A 25000-nucleotide genomic window follows, 5' to 3' on the forward strand; every position below is an offset into this window, starting at 1 on the left:
AGCGTCGACAGAGAGAGAGGGAGGGAGGAGAGACGAGGGAGGAGAGAGACAGAGAGAGAGAGGGAGGGAGGGAGGAGAGAGGACGAGGAGAGGAGGGGGAGGTTGACAGACAAGCATCGACAGAGAGAGAGGGAGGGAGGGAAGAGAGAGACGAGGAGAGGAGGGGAAGAAGGCGAGGAGAGAGAGGGAGGGAGGGAAGAGAGAGACGAGGAGAGGAGGGGAGGTGAAGCGTCGACAGAGAGAGGGAGGGAGGGAGGGAGGAGAGAGACGGGAGAGGAGGGGGAGGAAGAGAGGGAGGAGAGGGAGGGAAGAGAGAGACGAGAGAGGAGGGGAGGAGAGGGAGGAGAGAGACGAGGAGACGGAGGGAGGGAAGGTGAAGCGTCGACAGAGAGAGAGGGAGGGAGGGAAGAGAGAGACGAGGAGAGGAGGGGAGAGAGATGAAGAGGAGGGGAAGAGAGAGAGGGAGGGAGGGAAGAGAGAGACGAGGAGAGGAGGGGGAGGTGAAGCGTCGACAGAGAGAGAGGGAGGGAGGGAGGGAGAGAGAGAGACGAGGAGAGGAGGGGGAGGTGAAGCGTCGACAGAGAGAGGGAGGGAGGGAGGAGAGGAGGGGGGGAGAGAGGAGAGGAGAGGAGGAGAGGAGGGGGAGAGGAGAGAGGGAGGGGAGGGAGAGGGAGGGAGAGGAGGAGAGAGAGAGAGAGGAGGGGGTGAAGCGTCGACAGAGAGAGAGGGAGGGAGGGAGGGAAGAGAGGGACGAGGAGAGGAGGGGGATGTGAAGCGTCGACAGAGAGAGAGGGAGGGAGGGAGGAGAGAGACGAGGAGAGGAGGGGGGAGGTGAAGCGTCGACAGAGAGAGAGGGAGGGAGGGAAGAGAGAGACGAGGAGAGGAGGGGGAGGTGAAGCGTCGACAGAGAGAGAGGGAGGGAGGGAAGAGAGAGACGAGGAGAGGAGGGGGGAGGTGAAGCGTCGACAGAGAGAGAGGGAGGGAGGGAAGAGAGAGACGAGGAGAGGAGGGGGAGGTGAAGCGTTGACAGAGAGAGAGGGGAGGGGAGGGAGGAGAGAGACGAGGAGAGGAGGGGGAGGTGAAGCGTCGACAGAGAGAGAGGGAGGGAGGGAAGAGAGAGACGAGGAGAGGAGGGGGAGGTGAAGCGTCGACAGAGAGAGAGGGAGGGAGGGAGGAGAGAGACGAGGAGAGGAGGGGGAGGTGAAGCATCGACAGAGAGAGAGGGAGGGAGGGAGGAGAGAGAGAGACGAGGAGAGGAGGGGGAGGTGAAGCGTCGACAGAGAGAGAGGGAGGGAGGGAAGAGAGAGACGAGGAGAGGAGGGGGAGGTGAAGCGTCGACAGAGAGAGACAGAGAGGGAGGGAGGGAGGGAGGGAGGGAGGGAGGAGAGGGAGGGAGGGAGGGAGGGGGAGGAGGGAGGGAGAGGGGAGGGAGGGAAGAGAGAGACGAGGAGAGGAGGGGGAGGTGAAGCATCGACAGAGAGAGAGGGAGGGAGGGAAGAGAGAGACGAGGAGAGGAGGGGAAGAGAGAGATGAGGAGAGGAGGGGAAGAGAGAGACGAGGAGAGGAGGGGAAGGTGAAGCGTCGACAGAGAGAGAGGTAGGGAGGGAAGAGAGAGACGAGGAGAGGAGGGGAAGAGAGAGATGAGGAGAGGAGGGGAAGAGAGAGATGAGGAGAGGAGGGGAAGAGAGAGACGAGGAGAGGAGGGGGGGGTGAAGCGTCGACAGAGAGAGAGGGAGGGAGGGAAGAGAGAGACGAGGAGAGGAGGGGGGAGGTGAAGCGTCGACAGAGAGAGAGGGAGGGAGAGAGGAGAGAGACGAGGAGAGGAGGGGGGAGGTGAAGCGTCGACAGAGAGAGAGGGAGGGAGAGAGGAGAGAGACGAGGAGAGGAGGGGGAGGTGAAGCGTCGACAGAGAGAGAGGGAGGGAGGGAAGAGAGAGATGAGGAGAGGAGGGGAAGAGAGAGATGAGGAGAGGAGGGGGTGGTGAAGCGTCAACAGAGAGCAGTGGGAAGGATTACAGAGGTGGAGGGAAAGATACAAGATGGAAAGAGGGAGGAAGCTGGGGTGAAGAGAGAAAGGAAGAGTACATTTTGACTGCATGCTGTGAAGATAGAGGTCATGCCTGGATCAATTACCAATGATGAGGGGAGCTGTGTGTGTGTGTGTGTGTGTGTGTGTGTGTGTGTGTGTGTGTGTGTGTGTGTGTGTGTGTGTGTGTGTGTGTGTGTGTGTGTGTGTGTGTGTGTGTGTGTGTGTGTGTGTGTGTGTGTGTGTGTGTGTGTGTGCGTGCTACGAATCCCTTTTGGCCCGGCAGTCTAGGGCGGGTGTGGTATCGAGACCCATAACATAACTCATGCAAAGTGTAATAGTGACAAATTAACGGTGAGAACGAAATAACCAGACAACTAATATCTACCGTCAAAAAATCAGGGTTTATTTGCAAACACACGGTAAAGGAGGGGCAGGAAAAGGGGCTGAGCTGGACCCAAGGAAAGAAACAAATGTCCCAAAATACCCCTAAGCTAGACTACTTCAATACAGCTTACTAACCATAAATACAGTGGGTGGTCCACCCAGTTCTAACTAGTGTTCTTTAGACAATATTTACCTACGGGTAGTGTATGTCCATGGGCGACTTGTCTTGGAACCCCCTTTTCCCACCATCAAACACCATACAAAACAATACTCACAGGTGGGGACAAAGTGACATGTCGTAGCGAAAACAAAACCAGAGATCTACCGAGAGATTTACAGAGATGGAGCTCCAGAGGAAACGACTGAATGGGTTTTTAAACCACGGAAAGGGGATGTGATTGGGTAATGGAAACAGGAGGTGTGTCTTCTGATTGATGACTGCATGGTGACTGATTGGGGAATGATGATTGCCACCTGTGAGGAGGGGAGAAGGAGAGAAAAGAAATACACACACAGGATACCTGTATCCATAACTGTGCGTGTGTGTGTGTGTGTGTGTGTGTGTGTGTGGCCTTGAGAAAAGCCAGCATTTCCCAGTCTGTTGGACATGCTGTAGACAGGTATTGATTTCTGAGAGGAGAATTGAGTCTACCACTACACACACACACACACACACACACACACACACACACACACACACACACACACACACACACACACACACACACACACACACACACACACACACACACACACACACACACACACACACACACACACACACACACACACACACACACACACACACACACACACACAGTTACAGATACAGGTATCCTGTGTGTGTATCCTGCGTGTGTGTATTTCTTTTCTCTCCTTCTCCCCTCTTCACAGGTGGCAATCATCATTCCCCAATCAGTCACCATGCAGTCATCAATCAGAAGACACACCTCCTGAGAGATGGAGTGTGAAGGAAAGAGGTAGAGGGGGATAGAGGGAGAGATGGAGTGTGAAGGAAAGAGGTAGAGGGGATAGAGGGAGAAGAGACTGAGAGAAGGGAGAAGATAAAGGAATGGGAGGAGCTAGAGAGGAAGAGGGAGAGAGAGTTTGAGAGAAGGGTGGAGAAGATAAAGGATTGGGAGGAGCGAGAGAGGAAGAGGGAGAGAGAGACTGAGAGAAGGGTGGAGAAGATAAAGGAATGGGAGGAGCGAGAGAGGAGAAGATAAAGGAATGGGAGACTGAGAGAAGAGGGAGACTGAGAAGATAAAGGAATGGGAGGAGCGAGAGAGGAAGAGGGAGAGAGAGACTGAGAGAAGGGAGGAGAAGATAAAGGAATGGGAGGAGAGAGAGAGAAAGAGGGAGAGAGAGACTGAGAGAAGGGGGAGAAGATAAAGGAATGGGAGGAGCGAGAGAGGAAGAGGGAGAGAGAGACTGAGAGAAGGGAGGAGAAGATAAAGGAATGGGAGGAGCTAGAGAGAGAGAGGGAGACTGAGAGAAGGGTGGAGAAGATAAAGGAATGGGAGGAGAGAGGAAGAGGGAGACTGAGAGAAGAGAAGAGGGAATGACTGAGAGAAGAGAGGACTGAGAGATAAAGGGATGGGAGGAGCGAGAGAGGAAGAGGGAGAGAGAGACTGAGAGAAGGGAGGAGAAGATAAAGGAATGGGAGGAGCTAGAGAGAGAGAGGGAGACTGAGAGAAGGGTGGAGAAGATAAAGGAATGGGAGGAGAGAGAGAGGAAGAGGGAGAGAGAGACTGAGAGAAGGGAGAAGATAAAGGAATGGGAGGAGCGAGAGAGGAAGAGGGAGAGAGAGACTGAGAGAAGGGAGGAGAAGATAAAGGAATGGGAGGAGAGAGAGAGGAAGAGAGAGAGAGAGAAGGGCATCATTCTAATTCAACAGAGGGCAGATCTCAATGTCCCTTCAATATGAACAGATATTCAATTAGATGGAATAATCATCTGACTCTTTGTCACTCACCATCTCTCTCTCTCAATTCAATTCAATTCAAGGGCTTTATTGGCATGGGAAACATGTGTTAATAAGGACGTGGTACCGAGGTGGGAACCACAATCAGCGGAAATGTTAAAGAGCGCCACCTATAGAGGTTGATAAACCTCAAACTTTCATTAAAATTGACATACAATATACTGAATTAAAGCTACACTCGTTGTGAATCTATCCACCAAGTCAGATTTGTAAAATGCTATTCGGCGAAAGCATGAGAAGCTATTATCTGATACCATGCACCCTCAAAATACTGCAACGTCACCTAACAGGACAGATTTTGCGTTAGCCGGCGCAAACCAAAAACGCTGAAATAAAATATAAAACATTCATTACCTTTGACGAGCTTCTTTCTTGGCACTCCTAGATGTCCCATAAACATCATTTAGGGTCTTTTTTCTCTCGATTAAACCGGTCCATATATAGCCTAGATATCGATCTAAGAATACTGTGTGATAAACGGAAAAAATAGCGTTTCATAACGTAACGTCATTTTTTAAAATTCAAAAAGTTGACGATAAACTTTCACAAAAACTTCGAAATACTTTTGTAATGCAACTTTAGGTATTAGTACACGTTAATAAGCGATAAAATTCATCAGGAGGCGATGTAAATTCATTAGCTGTCCGTGTATAAAACATGTCCATAGAGAGCTCGATCAAAACATCCGGTCGGAGACCGGAGGGAATGAGTTCCCTTGAACCGAACCAAGAATAAATTGCGAATCAAATGACAAGACTCTAGACAACGTGTGGAAGCTGTAGGGACTGCAACGTCTGCCTACTTTAATTCGGTTCACTTTGAACAATTCCTTGAAGTCGCGGATGGATATTTTTTTCCATTTTCAGTGATCATATTTTCATGCACTTTTCGATGAAACGCACGTTCTGTTATAGTCACAGCCGTGATTTAACCAGTTTTAGAAACGTCTGAGTGTTTTCTATCCACACATACTAATCATATGCATATACTATATTCCTGGCATGAATAGCAGGGCACTGAAATGTTGCGCGATTTTTAACAAAAAGCTGCGAAAAGCTGCTTGAATTCTCTACTTCCTTATTAACATTGCCAAAGCAAGTGAGGTAGACAACATATGAAGTGAAATAAACAATAGAAATTAACAGTAAACATTACACATACAGAAGTTTCAAAACAACAAAGACACCACAAATGTCATATTATATATATATACAGTGTTTTAACAATGTACAAATGGTAAAGGACACAAAATAAAATGAATAAGCATAGATATGGGTTGTATTTACAATGGTGTTTGTTCTTCACTGGTTGACCTTTTCTCATGGCAACAGGTCACAAATCTTGCTGCTGTGATGGCACACTGGAATTTCACCCAGTAGATATGGGAGTTTATCAAAATTGGATTTGTTTTCGAATTCTTTGTGGATCTGTGTAATCTGAGGGAAATATGTCTCTCTAATATGGTCATACTTTGGACAGGAGGTTAGGAAGTGCAGCTCAGTTTCCACCTCATTTTGTGGGCAGTGAGCACATAGCCTGTCTTCTCTTGAGAGCCATGTCTGCCTACAGCGGCCTTTCTCAATAGCAAGGCTATACTCACTGAGTCTAAACATAGGCAAAGCTTTCCTTAAGTTTGGGTCAGTCACAGTGGTCAGGTATTCTGCCACTGTGTACTCTCTGTTTAGGGACAAATAGCATTCTAGTTTGCTCTGTTTTTTTGTTAATTCTTTCCAATGTGTCAAGTAATTATCTTTTTGTTTTCTCATGATTTGGTTGGGTCTAATTGTGCTGTTGTCCTGGGGCTCTGTGGGGTGTGTTTGTGAACAGAGCCCCAGGACCAGCTTGCTTAGGGGACTCTTCTCCAGGTTCATCTCTCTGTAGGTGATGGCTTTGTTATGGAAGGTTTGGGAATCGCTTCCTTTTAGGAGGTTGTAGAATTTAACGGCTCTTTTCTGGATTTTGATCATTAGTGGGTATCGGCCTAATTCTGCTCTGCATGCATTATTTGATGTTCTACGTTGTACACGGAGGATATTTTTGAAGAATTCTGCGTGCAGAGTCTCAATTTGGTGTTTGTCCCATTTTGTGAAGTCTTGGATGGTGAGCGGACCCCAGACCTCACAACCATAAAGGGCAATGGGCTCTATGACTGATTCAAGTATTTTTAGCCAGATCCTAATTGGTATGTTGCATTTTATGTTCCTTTTGATGGCATAGAATGCCCTTCTTGCCTTGTCTCTCAGATCGTTCACAGCTTTGTGGAAGTTACCTGTGGCGCTGATGTTTAGGCCAAGGTATGTATAGTTTTTTGTGTGCTCTAGGGCAACAGTGTCTAGATGGAATTTGTATTTGTGGTCCCGGTGACTGGACCATCTCTCTCTCTCTCTCTCTCTCTCTCTCTCTCTCTCTCTCTCTCTCTCTCTCTCTCTCTCTACTCTCTCTCTCTCGCTCTCTCTCTCTCTCTACTCTCTCTCTCTCGCTCTCTTTCACACACACTCTCTTTCACACATGTGAGTGGCTCATTGATACTGTCTGAGATCTATTCACTGAGGGACACATTTAATCAAAGCCTCAATCTGGGTTTTGGGGATGTGTCAAAAACATGATTCTGTCCTGACAGAGAGCAAGTTCGGATTCCTGTACCCAAGAGTAAAACACTACCTTTACCTCTACAGCTGACACCTGTGTGTGTGTGTGTGTGTGTGTGTGTGTGTGTGTGTGTGTGTGTGTGTGTGTGTGTGTGTGTGTGTGCGTGTGCGTGTGCGTGTGCGTGTGCGTGTGCGTGTGCGTGTGTGTGTGTGTGTGTGTGTGTGTGTGTGTGTGTGTGTGTGTGTGTGTGTGTGTGTGTGTGTGTTAGCATCCCCAGGGATTTGAGTTTGTGGCTGATTATACATATCTACCCTCTCCCGCTCTCTCTCTCCCACTCACTCACTCACTCATTCACTCATTCTCTCTCCCGCTCTATCTCTCTCTCTCCCCCTCTCGCTCCCTCTCAATTGAATTCTATTTCTCTCTCTTCCTCGTTCCCTCCATCCCTCGTGTCCCAGCTCAGCAGATTTGAACCCTGGCTACTCTCTATCTCCTCTCTGTCAGCCTCTACTCCCTCCCTCTCTCTTCATTCTATCTCCTCTCTGTCAGCCTCCACTCCCTCTCTCTCTCTTCATTCCATCTCCTCTCTGTCAGCCTCTACTCCCTCTCTCTCTCTCTCTTCATTCCATGTCCTCTCTGTCAGCCTCTACTCCCTCTCTCTCTCTCTCTTCATTCCATGTCCTCTCTGTCAGCCTCTACTCCCTCTCTCTCTTCATTCCATCTCCTCTCTGTCAGCCTCTACTCCCTCTCTCTCGCTTCATTCCATCTCCTCTATGTCAGCCTCTACTCCCTCTTTCTCTCTTCATTCTATCTCCTCTCTGTCCGCCTCTACTCCCTCTCTCTCTCTTCATTCTATCTCCTCTCTGTCAGCCTCCACTCCCTCTCTCTCTCTTCATTCCATCTCCTCTCTGGCAGCCTCTACTCCCTCTTTCTCTCTTCATTCCATCTCCTCTCTGTCAGCCTCTAATCCCTCTTTCTCTCTTCATTCTCTCCTCTCTGTCAGCCTCTACTCCCTCTCTCTCTCTCTCTCTTCATTCCATCTCCTCTCTGGCAGCCTCTACTCCCTCTCTCTCTCTCTTCATTATATCTCCTCTCTGTCAGTCTCTACTCCCTCTCTCTCTCTTCATTCTATCTCCTCTCTGTCAGCCTCCACTCCCTCTCTCTCTCTTCATTCCATCTCCTCTCTGTCAGCCTCTACTCCCTCTCTCTCTCTCTCTCTCTCTTCATTCCATGTCCTCTCTGTCAGCCTCTACTCCCTCTCTCTCTCTCTCTTCATTCTATCTCCTCTCTGTCAGCCTCTACTCCCTCTCTCTCTCTCTTCATTCTATCTCCTCTCTGTCAGTCTCTACTCCCTCTCTCTCTCTCTTCACTCTATCTCCTCTCTGTCAGCCTCTACTCTCTCTCTCTCTCTTCATTCTATCTCCTCTCTGTCATCCTCTACTCTCTCTCTTCATTCTATCTCCTCTCTGTCAGCCTCCACTCCCTCTCTCTCTCTTCATTTCATCTCCTCTCTGGCAGCCTCTACTCCCTCTTTCTCTCTTCATTCCATCTCCTCTCTGTCAGCCTCTAAAGCCTCTCTCTCTCTCTCTCTCTCTCTCTCTCTCTCTCTCTCTCTCTCTCTCTCTCTCTCTCTCTCTCTTCATTCTATCTCCTCTCTGTCAGCCTCTACTCCCTCTCTCTCTCTTCACTCTATCTCCTCTCTGTCAGCCTCTACTCCCCTCTCTCTCTCTCTCTCTCTTCATTCTATCTCCTCTCTGTCAGCCTCTACTCCCTCCCTCTGTCTTAATTCTATCTCCTCTCTGTCAGCCTCTACCCTCTCTCTCTTCATTCTATCTCCTCTCTCTCAGCCTCTACTCCCTCTCTCTCTCTCTTCATTCTATCTCCTCTCTGTCAGCCTCTACTCCCTCACACTCTCTTCACTCTATCTCCTCTCTGTCAGCCTCTACTCCCCTCTCTCTCTCTCTCTCTTCATTCTATCTCCTCTCTGTCAGCCTCTACTCCCTCCCTCTCACTTAATTCTATCTCCTCTCTGTCAGCCTCTACGCCCTCCCTCTCTCTTCATTCTATTTCCTCTCTGTCATCCTCTACTCTCTCTCTCTTTATTCTATCTCCTCTCTGTCAGCCTCTACTCCCTCTCTCTCTCTCTTCATTCTATCTCCTCTCTGTCAGCCTCTACTCCCTCTCTCTCTCTCTTCATTCTATCTCCTCTCTGTCAGCCTCTACTATCACTCTCTTTATTCTATCTCCTCTCTGTCAGCCTCTACTCCCTCTCTCTCTCTCTTCATTCTATCTCCTCTCTGTCAGCCTCTACTCCCTCTCTCTCTCTCTCTCTTCATTCTATCTCCTCTCTGTCAGCCTCTACTCCCTCTCTCTCTCTCTCTCTTCATTCTATCTCCTCTCTGTCAGCCTCTACTCCCTCCCTCTCTCTTCATTCTATCGCCTCTCTTTCAGCCTCTACTCCCTCTCTCTCTCTCTTCATTCTATCTCCTCTCTGTTATCCTCTCCTCCCTCCCTCTCTTCATTATATCTCCTCTCTTTCAGTCTCTACTCTCTCGCTCTCTCTTCATTCTATCTCCTCTCTGCTTTTCTGCAGGAGAGTGTCAGTCACACTGCTCTCTCTCTGTCTATGCCTGCTTCCATAGGCTAGAAATGATTCATGACTCCCTCTCTCTCCTCTGTGTACATGTTTGACTCTTATTCCCCTCTTCCTTCCAGTGCAGTTTGATTTTAAAATCTCCCCTCCTCTCCTCTCCTCTCCTCCCCTCTCCTCTCCTTCTCTCCTCCTCTCCTCTCCTGTTCTTCTCTCCTCTCCTCTCCTTCTCTCCTCTCCTCTCCTTCTCTCCTCTCCTTCTCTCCTCTCCTGTTCTTTTCTCCTCTCCTTCTCTCCTCTACTCTCCTTCTCTCCTTCGCTCCTCCACTCTCCTTCTCTCCTCTCCTTCTCTCCTCTCCTTTCCTGTTCTTCTTCTCTCCTCTCCTTCTCTCCTCTCCTGTTCTTTTCTCCTCTCCTTCTCTCCTCTACTCTCCTTCTCTCCTTCGCTCCTCCACTCTCCTTCTCTCCTCTCCTTCTCTCCTCCTCTCCTTTCCTGTTCTTCTTCTCTCCTCTCCTTCTCTCCTCTACTTCTCTTCTCTCCTTCGCTCCTCTACTCTCCTTCTCTCCTCTCCTTCTCTCCTCTCCTGTTCTTCTCTCCTCTCCTTCTCTCCTCTCCTTCTCTCCTTCGCTCATCTACTCTCCTTCTCTCCTCTCCTTCTCTCCTCTCCTCTACTTCTCTCCTCTCCTTCTCTCCTCTACTCACCTTCTCTCATTTTCTCTCCCCTTCTTCTACTGGCGGACACTGTGTGTGTTGATCAACTAAATATCAAATACAAACGCTTGGCTCATTAAGGGAACATGCTCTAATCATACAACTACACACACAAATGCTCACACACACACGCACGCATACACACATGCACATACAAGTGCAAGAAGAATCACAGAGCATCCTTTTATCTGAGATGTGAAATGATCCCTCATCAGATTACTGTAGGCCATCTCTCTCTGCTCTCTCTCTCTATCTTTCTTTCTCTCGCTCTCTCTCTCTCTGCTCTCGCTCTCATCTTTCTTTCCCTCTCTCATTCTCCCTCTCTCTCTCTCCCCCTCTCTCTCTCTCGTTCTCGTTCTCTCTCTCTCTCTCTCTCTTTCTCTCTCTCTCTCTCTCTCCCCCTCTCTCTCTCTCGTTCTCGTTCTCTCTCTCTCTCTCTCTCTTTCTCTCTCTCTCTCTCTCTCTCCTCCCCCTCTCTCTCTCGTTCTCGTTCTCTCTCTCTCTCCCCCTCTCTCTCTCTCGTTCTCGTTCTCTCTCTCTCTCTCTCTCTTTCTCTCTCTCTCTCTCCCCCCCTCTCTCTCTCTCGTTCTCGTTCTCTCTCTCTCTCTCTCTCTCTCTCTCTCTCTCTCTCTCTCTCTCTCTCTCTCTCTCTCTCTCTCTCTCTCTCTCTCTCTCTCTCTCTCTCTCTCTCTCTCTCTCTCTCTCTCTCTCTCTCTCTCTCTCTCTCTCTCTCTCTCTCTCTCTCTCTCTCTCTCTCTCTCCCTCTCTCTCTCTCTCCCCTCTCTCTCTCTCGTTCTCTTCTCTCTCTCTCTCTCTCTCTCTCTCTCTCTCTCTCTCTCTCTCTCTCTCTCTCTCTCTCTCTCTCTCTCTCTCTCTCTCTCTCTCTCTCTCTCTCTCTCTCTCTCTCTCTCTCTCTCTCATTCTCTCTCTCTCTCTCTCTCCCTCTGTGCTCTCACTACATTTGCATCCATGGCTCCCTGGTGCAACAACCCTTTACCACTCTATTTCCTCCCTCTCTCCTTTCCTCACACTGTATAAATATAGTTCCCTTGAAGCGTTTTATGATTTTTTTTCTTCCTCTCAGAACTGCAAGAGTACTGGAGGGAACGATGTGATGTAACGAGAAAAAGAGTGAGAAGGGGAGAGAGAGTGTAAGAGAACAGAGGATGGGAGGGAGGTGTGTATCTTCTCCCCTCATATACATAAGAGAGAGGGATAGAAAGGAAAAGGAGGAGAAGAGGACTGAAAGAGGAGGCATTAATAAAGGAAAAGAGGAGATTAGGGAGGGATGGAGAGGAAGCGTGAATGAGTGATGGAGAGATGGAGAGGAAGGGAGACGTTGGAGCAGCATTTAATAATTGAATAATAATCTCCCTGGAGACGTGACCTAGAACTGAGAGAGTGATAGGAAGAGAGAGAGTGAGTGAGAGAGGGGAGAAAAGGGGAGAAAAAAACATTGAAGAGAATGGAAAGAATGAAAGAGTGATGGAGAGAGAGAGATGGAGGGGAGAGAGATGTAGAGAGGTGAAATAGAAGTGAGATGGAGAGAAGTGAAGAACTTATTTATTTTATCTTGTGTCCTTTAACCATTTGTACATTGTTAAAACACTGTATACATATATATATATAATATGACATTTGTAATGTCTTTGTTTTGAAACTTCTGTTTACTGTTAATTTTTATTGTTTATTTCACTTTATATATTATCTACCTCACTTGCTTTGGCAATGTTAACACATGTTTCGCATGCCAATAAAACCTTGAATTTAATTGACATTATTTGAATTGAGAAGGAGGGGAGAGTGATGGAGGTGAAATAGAAGCGAGATGGAGAGGAGGGGAGAGTGATGGAGAGATGGAGGGGAGAGTGATGGAGAGATGGAGGGGAGAGTGATGGAGAGATGGAGGGGAGAGTGATGGAGAGATGGAGGGGAGAGTGATGGAGAGATGGAGGGGAGAGTGGTGGAGAGATGGAGGGGAGAGTGATGGAGAGATGGAGGGGAGAGTGATGGAGAGATGGAGGGAGAGTGATGGAGAGATGGAGGGGAGAGTGATGGAGAGATGGAGGGGAGAGTGGTGGAGAGATGGAGGGGAGAGTGATGGAGAGATGGAGGGAGAGTGATGGAGAGATGGAGGGGAGAGTGGTGGAGAGATGGAGGGGAGAGTGATGGAGAGATGGAGGGGAGAGTGATGGAGAGATGGAGGGGAGAGTGATGGAGGTGAAATAGATGGAGAGGAGAGATGGAGAGGAGGAGAGAGAGGTGGAGAGATGGAGGGAGAGTGATGGAGGTGAAATAGAAGCGAGATGGAGAGGAGGGGAGAGTGGTGGAGAGATGGAGGGGAGAGTGATGGAGAGATGGAGGGGAGAGTGATGGAGGTGAAATAGAAGCGAGATGGAGAGGGGGAGAGTGGTGGAGAGATGGAGGGAGAGTGATGGAGAGATGGAGGGGAGTGATGGAGAGATGGAGGGGAGAGTGGTGGAGGTGAAATAGAAGCGAGATGGAGAGGAGGGGAGAGTGGTGGAGAGATGGAGGGAGAGTGATGGAGAGATGGAGGGAGAGTGATGGAGGTGAAATAGAAGCGAGATGGAGAGGAGGGGAGAGTGGTGGAGAGATGGAGGGGAGAGTGATGGAGAGATGGAGGGGAGAGTGATGGAGGTGAAATAGAAGCGAGATGGAGAGGAGGGGAGAGTGGTGGAGAGATGGAGGGGAGAGTGATGGAGAGATGGAGGGGAGAGTGATGGAGGTGAAATAGAAGCGAGATGGAGAGGGGGGAGAGTGGTGGAGAGATGGAGGGGAGAGTGATGGAGAGATGGAGGGGAGAGTGATGGAGAGATGGAGGGGAGAGTGGTGGAGGTGAAATAGAAGCGAGATGGAGAGGAGGGGAGAGTGATGGAGAGATGGAGGGGAGAGTGATGGAGAGATGGAGGGGAGAGTGATGGAGGTGAAATAGAAGCGAGATGGAGAGGAGGGGAGAGTGATGGAGAGATGGAGAGATGGAGGGGAGAGTGGTGGAGAGATGGAGGGGAGAGTGGTGGAGAGATGGAGGGGAGAGTGATGGAGAGATGGAGGGAGAGTGATGGAGAGATGGAGGGAGAGTGGTGGAGAGATGGAGGGGAGAGTGATGGAGAGATGGAGGGGAGAGTGATGGAGAGATGGAGGGGAGAGTGGTGGAGAGATGGAGGGGAGAGTGATGGAGAGATGGAGGGGAGAGTGATGGAGAGATGGAGGGGAGAGTGATGGAGGTGAAATAGAAGCGAGATGGAGAGGAGGGGAGAGTGGTGGAGAGATGGAGGGGAGAGTGATGGAGAGATGGAGGGGAGAGTGATGGAGGTGAAATAGAAGCGAGATGGAGAGGAGGGGAGAGTGGTGGAGAGATGGAGGGGAGAGTGATGGAGAGATGGAGGGAGAGTGATGGAGGTGAAATAGAAGCGAGATGGAGAGGAGGGGAGAGTGGTGGAGAGATGGAGGGGAGAGTGATGGAGAGATGGAGGGAGAGTGATGGAGGTGAAATAGAAGCGAGATGGAGAGGAGGGGAGAGTGGTGGAGAGATGGAGGGGAGAGTGATGGAGAGATGGAGGGGAGAGTGATGGAGGTGAAATAGAAGCGAGATGGAGAGGGGGAGAGTGGTGGAGAGATGGAGGGGAGAGTGATGGAGAGATGGAGGGAGAGTGATGGAGAGATGGAGGGGAGAGTGGTGGAGGTGAAATAGAAGCGAGATGGAGAGGAGGGGAGAGTGATGGAGAGATGGAGGGAGAGTGATGGAGAGATGGAGGGGAGAGTGATGGAGGTGAAATAGAAGCGAGATGGAGAGGAGGGGAGAGTGATGGAGAGATGGAGAGATGGAGGGAGAGTGGTGGAGAGATGGAGGGGAGAGTGGTGGAGAGATGGAGGGGAGAGTGATGGAGAGATGGAGGGGAGAGTGGTGGAGGTGAAATAGAAGCAAGATGGAGAGGAGGGGAGAGTGATGGAGAGATGGAGGGGAGGGGAGTGGTGGAGAGATGGAGGGGAGATTGATGGAGAGATGGAGGGGAGAGTGATGGAGAGATGGAGGGGAGAGATGATGGAGAGATGGAGGGGAGAGTGATGGAGAGATGGAGGGGAGAGTAATGGAGAGAAGGAGGGGAGATTAATGGAGAGATGGAGGGGAGAGTAATGGAGAGAAGGAGGGGAGAGTAATGGAGAGATGGAGGGGAGAGTAATGGAGAGATGGAGGGGAGAGTAATGGATAGATGGAGGGGAGAGTAATGGAGAGAAGGAGGGGAGAGTAATGGAGAGAAGGAGGGGAGAGTAATGGAGAGATGGAGGGGAGAGTAATGGAGAGAGGTGAAATAGAAGCGAGATGGAGAGAAGGAGGGCCAGAGGGGAGCTGGAGATTGCAGTGTCACTCTGCTGACCCCTTGTGAATTCATATGGCCTTTATGTGTTTCTCTGTGCGTGTGTGTTTCTGTGTGTGTATGTGTGTGTTTCTGTGTGTGTGTGGTTCTCTGTGTGTGTGTGTGTGTGTGTGTGTGTGTGTGTGTGTGTGTGTGTGTGTGTGTGTGTGTGTGTGTGTGTGTGTGTGTGTGTGTGTGTGTGTGTGTGTGTGTGTGTGTGTGTGTGTGTGTGTGTGTGTGTGTGTGTGTGTGTGTGTGTGTGTGTGTGTGTGTGTTCTGTGTGTGTGTGTGTTTCCGTGTGTGTGTGTTTCCGTGTGTGTGTGTTTCCGTGTGTGTGTGTTTCCGTGTGTGTGTGTTTCTCTGTGTGTGTGTGTTTCTCTGTGTGTGTGTGTTTCTGTGTTGCTGTGTGTGTGTGTGTGTGTGTGTGTGTGTGTGTGTGTGTGTGTGTGTGTGTGTGTGTGTGTGTGTGTGTGTGTGTGTGTGTGTGTGTGTGTGTGTGTGTGTGTGTGTGTGTGTGTGTGTGTGTGTGTGTGTGTGTGTGTGTGTGTGTGTGCAGCTTCTCACACAGACAGGGAGGGGCTTGTTTTTGAGCTGAGGAGAAAAATAAGAGCTTTTCATGTCAGGGAAGAATCCATCTCCTCCTGTCACACACACACACACGCACACACACACACACACACACACACACACACACACACACACACACACACACACACACACACACACACACACACACACACACACACACACACACACACACACACACACACACACACACACACCGCCCACCTCTCCCTGTCAGCCAGAGTCTTTTTAGGGGTGATGCTGATATATGAGCTTGGGGAACGTCGTTTGAACGTTGACATGTGATGTGTGTGCGACGTTGTGTTAACGTTGATATACGAGCTGTGGGTATATAGGGGCAAGTGGTGTGTGTGTGTGTGGGGGGGGGATCCAGAGCTCATCTGGCAATTTGACCCTGGGGTCCTTGAGTCTGGCTCTGTTCCTCTTCAATACCTCTCTCTCCTCACATACTCTCTCTGTACCTCAATCTCTCTACACACACTCAATTCAATTCAATATCAATTCAATACCTCTCTCTACACACACTCAATTCAATTCAATATCAATTCAATACCTCTCTCTACACACTCAATTCAATTCAATATCAATTCAATACCTCTCTCTACACACACTCAATTCAATTCAATATCAATTCAATACCTCTCTCTACACACACTCAATTCAATTCACCATCAATTCAATACCTCTCTCTACACACACTCAATTCAATTCATAATCAATTCAATACCTCTCTCTACACACACTCAATTCAATTCATAATCAATTCAATACCTCTCTCTACACACACTCAATTCAATTCATAATCAATTCAATACCTCTCTCTACACACACTCAATTCAATTCATAATCAATTCAATACCTCTCTCTACACACACTCAATTCAATTCATAATCAATTCAATACCTCTCTCTACACACACTCAATTCTATTTCACTTTCAATTCAAGGGCTTTATTGGCATGAGAAACATGTGTTTACATAACATTGCCAAAGCAAGTGAAGTAGATAGTAAACAAACGTGAAATAAACAATAAAAATGAACAGCAAACATTACACATACAGAAGAATGAATACATTTCCAATGTCATATTATATATATATATATACAGTGTTTTAACAATGTACAAATGGTTAAAGTACAAAAGATAAAATAAATAAGCATAAATATGGGTTGTATTTACAATGGTGTTTGTTCTTCACTGGTTGCCCTTTTCTCGTGGCAACAGGTCACAAATCTTGCTGCTGTGATGGCACACTGTGGAATTTCACCCAGTAGATATGGGAGTTTATCAGAATTAGGTTTGTTTTTGAATTCTTTGTTGATCTGTGTAATCTGAGGGAAATATGTCTCTAATATGGTCATACATTGGACAGGAGGTTAGGAAGTGCAGCTCAGTTTCCACCTCATTTTGTGGGCAGTGAGCACATAGCCTGTCTTCTCTTGAGAGCCATGTCTGTCTACGGCGGCCTTTCTCAATTGCAAGGCTATACTCACTGAGTCTGTACATAGTCAAAGCTTTCCTTAATTTTGGGTCAGTCACAGTGGTCAGGTATTCTGCCACTGTGTACTCTCTGTTTAGGGTCAAATAGCATTCTAGTTTGCTCTGTGTTTTTGTTAATTCTTTCCATTGTATCAAGTAATTATCTTTTTGTTTTCTCGTGATTTGGTTGGGTCTAATTGTGCTGCTGTCCTGGGGCTCTGTAGGGTGTGTTTGTGTTTGTGAACAGAGCCCCAGGACCAGCTTGCTTAGGGGACTCTTCTCCAGGTTCATCCCTCTGTAGGTGATGGCTTTGTTATGGAAGGTTTGGGAATCGCTTCTTTTTAGGTGGTTATAGAATTTAACGGCTCTTTTCTGGATTTTGATCATTAGTGGGTATCGGCCTAATTCTGCTCTGCATGCATTATTTGGTGTTCTACATTGTACATAACCTCCCTCTCTCTCCACACACTCTCTCTCCCTCTCCCTCTCCACACACTCTCTCTCCCTCTCTCTCCCTCTCTCTCTCCCTCTCTCTCTCCCTACACATACTCTCTCTCCACATACTCTCTCTCCCTCTCTCTCCACACACTCTCTCTCCCTTTCTCTCTCCCTACACATACTCTCTCTCCCTCTCTCTCCACATACTCTCTCTCCCTCTCTCTCCACACACTCTCTCTCCCTCTCTCTCTCCCTTTCTCTCTCCCTACACATACTCTCTCTCCCTCTCTCTCCACATACTCTCTCTCCCTCTCTCTCCCTACACATACTCTCTCTCCCTCTCTCTCCACATACTCTCTCTCCCTCTCTCTCCCTACACATACTCTCTCTCCCTCTCTCTCCACACACTCTCTCTCCCTTTCTCTCTCCCTACACATACTCTCTCTCCCTCTCTCTCCACATACTCTCTCTCCCTCTCTCTCCACACACTCTCTCTCCCTCTCTCTCCCCTTTCTCTCTCCCTACACATACTCTCTCTCCCTCCTCTCTCTCCACATACTCTCTCTCCCTCTCTCTCTCTCCCACATACTCTCTCCCCTTTCTCTCTCTCCACATACTCTCTCTCCCTCTCTCTCCCTACACATACTCTCTCTCCCTCTCTCTCCACATACTCTCTCTCCCTCTCTCTCTCCCTCTCTCCCTCCCTACACATACTCTCTCTCCCTCTCTCTCCACACACTCTCTCTCCCTCTCTCTCTCCCTTTCTCTCTCCCTACACATACTCTCTCTCCCTCTCTCTCCACATACTCTCTCTCCCTCTCTCTCCCTACACATACTCTCTCTCCTCTCTCTCCACATACTCTCTCTCCCTCACTCTCCACATACTCTCTCTCCCTCACTCTCCACATACTCTCTCTCCTCCCTTTCTCTCTCCACATACTCTCTCTCCCTCTCTCTCCACATACTCTCTCTCCCTCTCTCTCCACATACTCTCTCTCCCTCACTCTCCACATACTCTCTCTCCCTCACTCTCCACATACTCTCTCTCCCTCTCTCTCCACATACTCTCTCCCTCTCTCTCCACATACTCTCTCTCCCTCTCTCTCCCTGCACATACTCTCTCTCCCTCTCTCTCTCCCTCTCTCTCCACATACTCTCTCTCCTTCTCTCTCTCCACACACTCTCTCTCCCTCTCTCTCCCTACACATACTCTCTCTCCCTCTCTCTCTCCCTCTCTCTCCACATACTCTCTCTCCTTCTCTCTCTCCACACACTCTCTCTCCCTCTCTCTCTCCCTACACATACTCTCTCTCCCTCTCTCTCCACACACTCTCTCTCCCTCTCTCTTTCCCTCTCTCTCCCTACACATACTCTCTCTCCCTCTCTCTACACACACTCTCTCTCCCTCTCTCTCTCCCTACACATACTCTCTCTCCCTCTCTCTCTCCCTCTCTCTCCCTCCCATTTCTCTCTCCCTCCACACACTCTCTCTCTCTCCTTTCTCTCTCCCTACACATACCACATACTCTCTCTCCCTACACATACTCTCTCTCCCTCTCTCTCTCCCTCTCTCTCTCCCTCTCTCTCTCCCTTTCTCTCTCCCTACACATACTCTCTCTCCCTTTCTCTCTCCCTACACATACCACATACTCTCTCTCCCTACACATACTCTCTATCTCTCTCCACATACTCTCTATCTCTCTCCACATACTCTCTCTCTCCCTCTCTCTCTCTCTCCCTCTCTCTACACACACTCTCTCTCCCTCTCTCTCTCCCTCTCTCTCTCCCTACACATACTCTCTCTCCCTCTCTCTACCCATACTCTCTCTCTCCCTCTCTCTCTACCCTTTCTCTCTCCCTACACATACTCTCTCTCCCTCTCTCTCTCCCTCTCTCTCCCCTCTCTCTCTCCCTTTCTCTCTCCCTACACATACTCTCTCTCCCTTTCTCTCTCCCTACACATACCACATACTCTCTCTCCCTTTCTCTCTCCCTACACATACCACATACTCTCTCTCCCTACACATACCACATACTCTCTCTCCCTACACATACTCTATCTCTCCCTACTCTCTCTCTCTCACACTTTCTCTCCCTCTCTCTCTCCCTCTCTCTCTCCCTACACATACTCTCTCTCCCTCTCTCTCTCCCTTTCTCTCTCCCTACACATACTCTCTCTCCCTCTCTCTCCACATACTCTCTCTCCCTCTCTCTCTCCTTTCTCTCTCCCTCTCTCTCCCTCTCTCTCTCCCTTTCTCTCTCCCTACACATACTCTCTCTCCCTCTCTCTCTCCCTCTCTCTCTCCCTCTCTCTCTCCCTTTCTCTTTCCCTACACATACTCTCTCTCCCTCTCTCTCCACATACTCTCTCTCCCTCTCTCTCCCTCTCTCTCCCTTTCTCTCTCCCTACACATACTCTCTCTCCCTCTCTCTCCACACACTCTCTCTCCCTCTCTCTCTCTCTCCCTCTCTCTCTCCCTACACATACTCTCTCTCCCTCTCTCTCCACACACTCTCTCTCCCTCTCTCTCCCTCTCTCTCTCCCTACACATACTCTCTCTCCCTCTCTCTCTCCCTTTCTCTCTCCCTTCTCTCCCAGGGAAAATGCAGAGCTCCAAATTCAAATACATTTCTATAAAAATCAAACTTTCATTAAATTATACATGCAAGATAGCACATTAACGCTACACTCGTTGTGAATCCAGCCTCATGTCAGATTTCAAAAAGGCTTTTCGGCGAAAGCATAAGATGATGATAGCACAACAGTAAACAATGAGAGAGTAGCGTATTTCAACTCTGCAGGCGCGTCACAAAACGCAGAAATAAAATATAAATCACGCCTTACCTTTGACAAGCTTCTTTTGTTGGCACTCCAATATGTCACATAAACATCTCAAATGGTCCTTTTGTTTGATTAATTCCGTCGATATATATCCAAAATGTCCATTTATTTGGCGCGTTTGATCCAGAAAAACACCGCTTCCAACTTATGCAACGTCGCTACAAAATATCTTAAAAGTTACCTGTAAACTTTGCCAAAACATTTCAAACTACTTTTGTAATACAACTTTAGGTATTTCTAAACGTATATATCGATCAAATTGAAGACGGGATGATCTGTGTTCAATACAGGAGCAAAACAAACTGACGCTACTTTTCTGGTTACGAGCCTCTATCAAAAGGTACACATGAAGTGACGTTCGTTCTGAGCTATGGTACTTCTTCATTAAACAAAGGAAAAACCTCAACCAATTTCTACAAACTGGTGACATCCAGTGGAAGCGGTAGGAAAGTTCTGCAAGAAAGTTGATTAGAATTCTGGATTCCCCATGAAAACATATTGAAAAGACAGACTTAAAAATAATAAGTCCTCAGGGTTTCGCCTGCTAAATAAGTTATGTTATACTCAGACATAGACATGATTCAAACAGTTTTAAAAACTTCAGAGTGTTTTCTATCCAATACTAATAATAGTATGCATATATTAGGATCTGGGACAGAGTAGGAGGCAGTTCAGTTTGGGAACGCTATTTATCCAAAAGGGAAAATGCTGCCCCCTACCCAAAACAGGTTAACAGGGTGTGACTTGTCGGGAGGCAGGACTCTGTAACAGGTTGTGATTGGTCAGGAGGCAGGACTGTGTGTAACAGGGTGTGATTGGTCAGGAGGCAAGACTGTGTAACAGGGAATGATTGGTTATGAGGATAGAGAGTGAAGAGTGTGTCTCTGGTTATAAACATGACACTTACATTTACATTTACATTTAAGTCATTTAGCAGACGCTCTTATCCAGAGCGACTTACAAATTGGTGCATTCACCTTATGACATCCAGTGCTTCACTTGACTCTGACTTGACAACAGAATCCTGCAGTGACAGCCCTGCCCAGAGTCAGCTTGGGGAGATACACATACTGATTAATTGATTGGTTAATTGAATGATTGGTTGGCTGATTGGTTGGTTAATCAGCTGGTTCATTTAATGATTGGTTGGTTGATTGATAGATTTACATACTGATTAATTGATTAGATGATTGCTCCTAACGCGCCACCTCTCCTCTGCTGTGTCTCTCCAGTCTGCGTAGGGAGGGCTACACGGTGCAGGTGAATGTGAACGACTACCTGGACATCTACTGTCCCCACTACAATGACAGCCAGCGCGTGGTGGGCACCGGGGAGCAGTACATCCTCTACATGGTCAGCTACCGTGGTTACAGGACCTGTGACCCCCAGCTGGGCTTCAAGAGGTGGGAGTGTAACCGCCCCTACACGCACCAATCAAATTCTCAGTGAGTATACTACTATACTACTTCCACTACCACGTGGGGCAGAGTATTACTACATCTGTGGGCAGAGAAGTTCCAACGCTACAGCGCCTTCTCCCTGGGCTATCTGTGAGTAGTTCCACGTGGGTCAGGAGTATTACTACATCTGTGAGTATACTACTATACTACTACCAATACCACGTGGGTCAGGAGTATTACTACATCTGTGAGTATACTACTATACTACTACTACCACGTGGGCCAGGAGTATTACTACATCTGTGAGTATACTCCTATACTAATATCATACTACCACCACTACCACGTGGGCCAGGAGTATTACTACATCTGGGAGTATACTACTATACTAATATCATACTACCACCACTACCACGTGGGCCAGGAGTATTACTACATCTGGGAGTATACTACTATACTACTACTACCACGTGGGCCAGGAGTATTACTACATCTGTGAGTATACTCCTATACTAATATCATACTACCACCACTACCACGTGGGCCAGGAGTATTACTACATCTGGGAGTATACTACTATACTATTCTAATCTCATACTACTACCGCTACCACGCGGGCCAGGAGTATTACTACATCTGTGAGTATACTACAATCATACTACTACCACGTGGGTCATGGGTATTACTATATCTGTGAGTATACCGCTATACTACTATCATACTACTACCACTACCATGCAGGCCAGGAGTATTACTACATATGTGAGTATACTACATTTACATTTAAGTCATTTAGCAGACGCTCTTATCCAGAGCGACTTACAAATTGGTGCATTCACCTTATGACATCCAGTGGAACAGTCACTTTACAATAGTTCATCTAAATCTTAAAGGGGGGGTGAGAAGGATTACTTATCCTATCCTAGGTATTCTTTAAATAGGTGGGGTTTCAGGTGTCTCCGGAAGGTGGTGATTGACTCCGCTGTCCTGGCGTCGTGAGGGAGTTTGTTCCACCATTGGGGGGCCAGAGCAGCGAACAGTTTTGACTGGGCTGAGCGGGAACTGTACTTCCTCAGTGGTAGGGAGGCGAGCAGGCCAGAGGTGGATGAACGCAGTGCCCTTGTTTGGGTGTAGGGCCTGATCAGAGCCTGGAGGTACTGAGGTGCCGTTCCCCTCACAGCTCCGTAGGCAAGCACCATGGTCTTGTAGCGGATGCGAGCTTCAACTGGAAGCCAGTGGAGAGAGCGGAGGAGCGGGGTGACGTGAGAGAACTTGGGAAGGTTGAACACCAGACGGGCTGCGGCGTTCTGGATGAGTTGTAGGGGTTTAATGGCACGGGCAGGGAGCCCAGCCAACAGCGAGTTGCAGTAATCCAGACGGGAGATGACAAGTGCCTGGATTAGGACCTGCGCCGCTTCCTGTGTGAGGCAGGGTCGTACTCTGCGGATGTTGTAGAGCATGAACCTACAGGAACGGGCCACCGCCTTGATGTTAGTTGAGAACGACAGGGTGTTGTCCAGGATCACGCCAAGGTTCTTAGCGCTCTGGGAGGAGGACACAATGGAGTTGTCAACCGTGATGGCGAGATCATGGAACGGGCAGTCCTTCCCCGGGAGGAAGAGCAGCTCCGTCTTGCCGAGGTTCAGCTTGAGGTGGTGATCCGTCATCCACACTGATATGTCTGCCAGACATGCAGAGATGCGATTCGCCACCTGGTCATCAGAAGGGGGAAAGGAGAAGATTAATTGTGTGTCGTCTGCATAGCAATAATAAGAGAGACCATGTGAGGTTATGACAGAGCCAAGTGACTTGGTGTATAGCGAGAATAGGAGAGGGCCTAGAACAGAGCCCTGGGGGACACCAGTGGTGAGAGCGCGTGGTGAGGAGACAGATTCTCGCCACGCCACCTGGTAGGAGCGACCTGTCAGGTAGGACGCAATCCAAGCGTGGGCCGCGCCGGAGATGCCCAACTCGGAGAGGGTGGAGAGGAGGATCTGATGGTTCACAGTATCGAAGGCAGCCGATAGGTCTAGAAGGATGAGAGCAGAGGAGAGAGAGTTAGCTTTAGCGGTGCGGAGCGCCTCCGTGATACAGAGAAGAGCAGTCTCAGTTGAATGACTAGTCTTGAAACCTGACTGATTTGGATCAAGAATGTCATTCTGAGAGAGATAGCGGGAGAGCTGGCCAAGGACGGCACGTTCAAGAGTTTTGGAGAGAAAAGAAAGAAGGGATACTGGTCTGTAGTTGATGACATCGGAGGGATCGAGTGTAGGTTTTTTCAGAAGGGGTGCAACTCTCGCTCTCTTGAAGACGGAAGGGACGTAGCCAGCGGTCAGGGATGAGTTGATGAGCGAGGTGAGGTAAGGGAGAAGCTCTCCGGAAATGGTCTGGAGAAGAGAGGAGGGGATAGGGTCAAGCGGGCAGGTTGTTGGGCGGCCGGCCGTCACAAGACGCGAGATTTCATCTGGAGAGAGAGGGGAGAAAGAGGTCAGAGCACAGGGTAGGGCAGTGTGAGCAGAACCAGCGGTGTCGTTTGACTTAGCAAACGAGGATCGGATGTCGTTGACCTTCTTTTCAAAATGGTTGACGAAGTCATCTGCAGAGAGGGAGGAGGGGGGGGAGGATTCAGGAGGGAGGAGAAGGTGGCAAAGAGCTTCCTAGGGTTAGAGGCAGAAGCTTGGAATTTAGAGTGGTAGAAAGTGGCTTTAGCAGCAGAGACAGAAGAGGGAAATGTAGAGAGGAGGGAGCGAAAGGATGCCAGGTCCGCAGGGAGGCGAGTTTTCCTCCATTTCCGCTCGGCTGCCCGGAGCCCTGTTCTGTGAGCTCGCAATGAGTCGTCGAGCCACGGAGCGGGGGGGAGGACCGAGCCGGCCTGGAGGATAGGGGGCATAGAGAGTCAAAGGATGCAGAAAGGGAGGAGAGGAGGGTTGAGGAGGCAGAATCAGGAGATAGGTTGGAGAAGGTTTGAGCAGAGGGAAGAGATGATAGGATGGAAGAGGAGAGAGTAGCGGGGCAGAGAGAGCGAAGGTTGGGACGGCGCGATACCATCCGAGTAGGGGCAGTGTGGGAAGTGTTGGATGAGAGCGAGAGGGAAAAGGATACAAGGTAGTGGTCGGAGACTTGGAGGGGAGTTGCAATGAGGTTAGTGGAAGAACAGCATCTAGTAAAGATGAGGTCGAGCGTATTGCCTGCCTTGTGAGTAGGGGGGGAAGGTGAGAGGGTGAGGTCAAAAGAGGAGAGGAGTGGAAAGAAGGAGGCAGAGAGGAATGAGTCAAAGGTAGACGTGGGGAGGTTAAAGTCGCCCAGAACTGTGAGAGGTGAGCCGTCCTCAGGAAAGGAGCTTATCAAGGCATCAAGCTCATTGATGAACTCTCCGAGGGAACCTGAACCTACTATACTAATGTCATACTACTACCACATGGGCCAGGAGTATTACTGCATCTGTGAGTATACTACTATCATACTACTACCACGTGGGTCATGGGTATTACTATATCTGTGAGTATACCGCTATACTACTATCATACTACTACCACATGGGCCAGGAGTATTACTGCATCTGTGAGTATACTACTATCATACTACTACCACG

At 48.9% G+C, this 25000-nt stretch overlaps 1 pseudogene; it reads left to right on the top strand.

Moving 5' to 3' along the window:
* The window catches only part of LOC124006463, a 278406-nt pseudogene that overhangs the window by 221216 nt on the left and 32190 nt on the right, over window positions 1-25000 (top strand).

Source organism: Oncorhynchus gorbuscha, linkage group LG19 (assembly GCF_021184085.1).
Source record: "Oncorhynchus gorbuscha isolate QuinsamMale2020 ecotype Even-year linkage group LG19, OgorEven_v1.0, whole genome shotgun sequence".
NCBI lineage: Eukaryota > Metazoa > Chordata > Actinopteri > Salmoniformes > Salmonidae > Oncorhynchus > Oncorhynchus gorbuscha.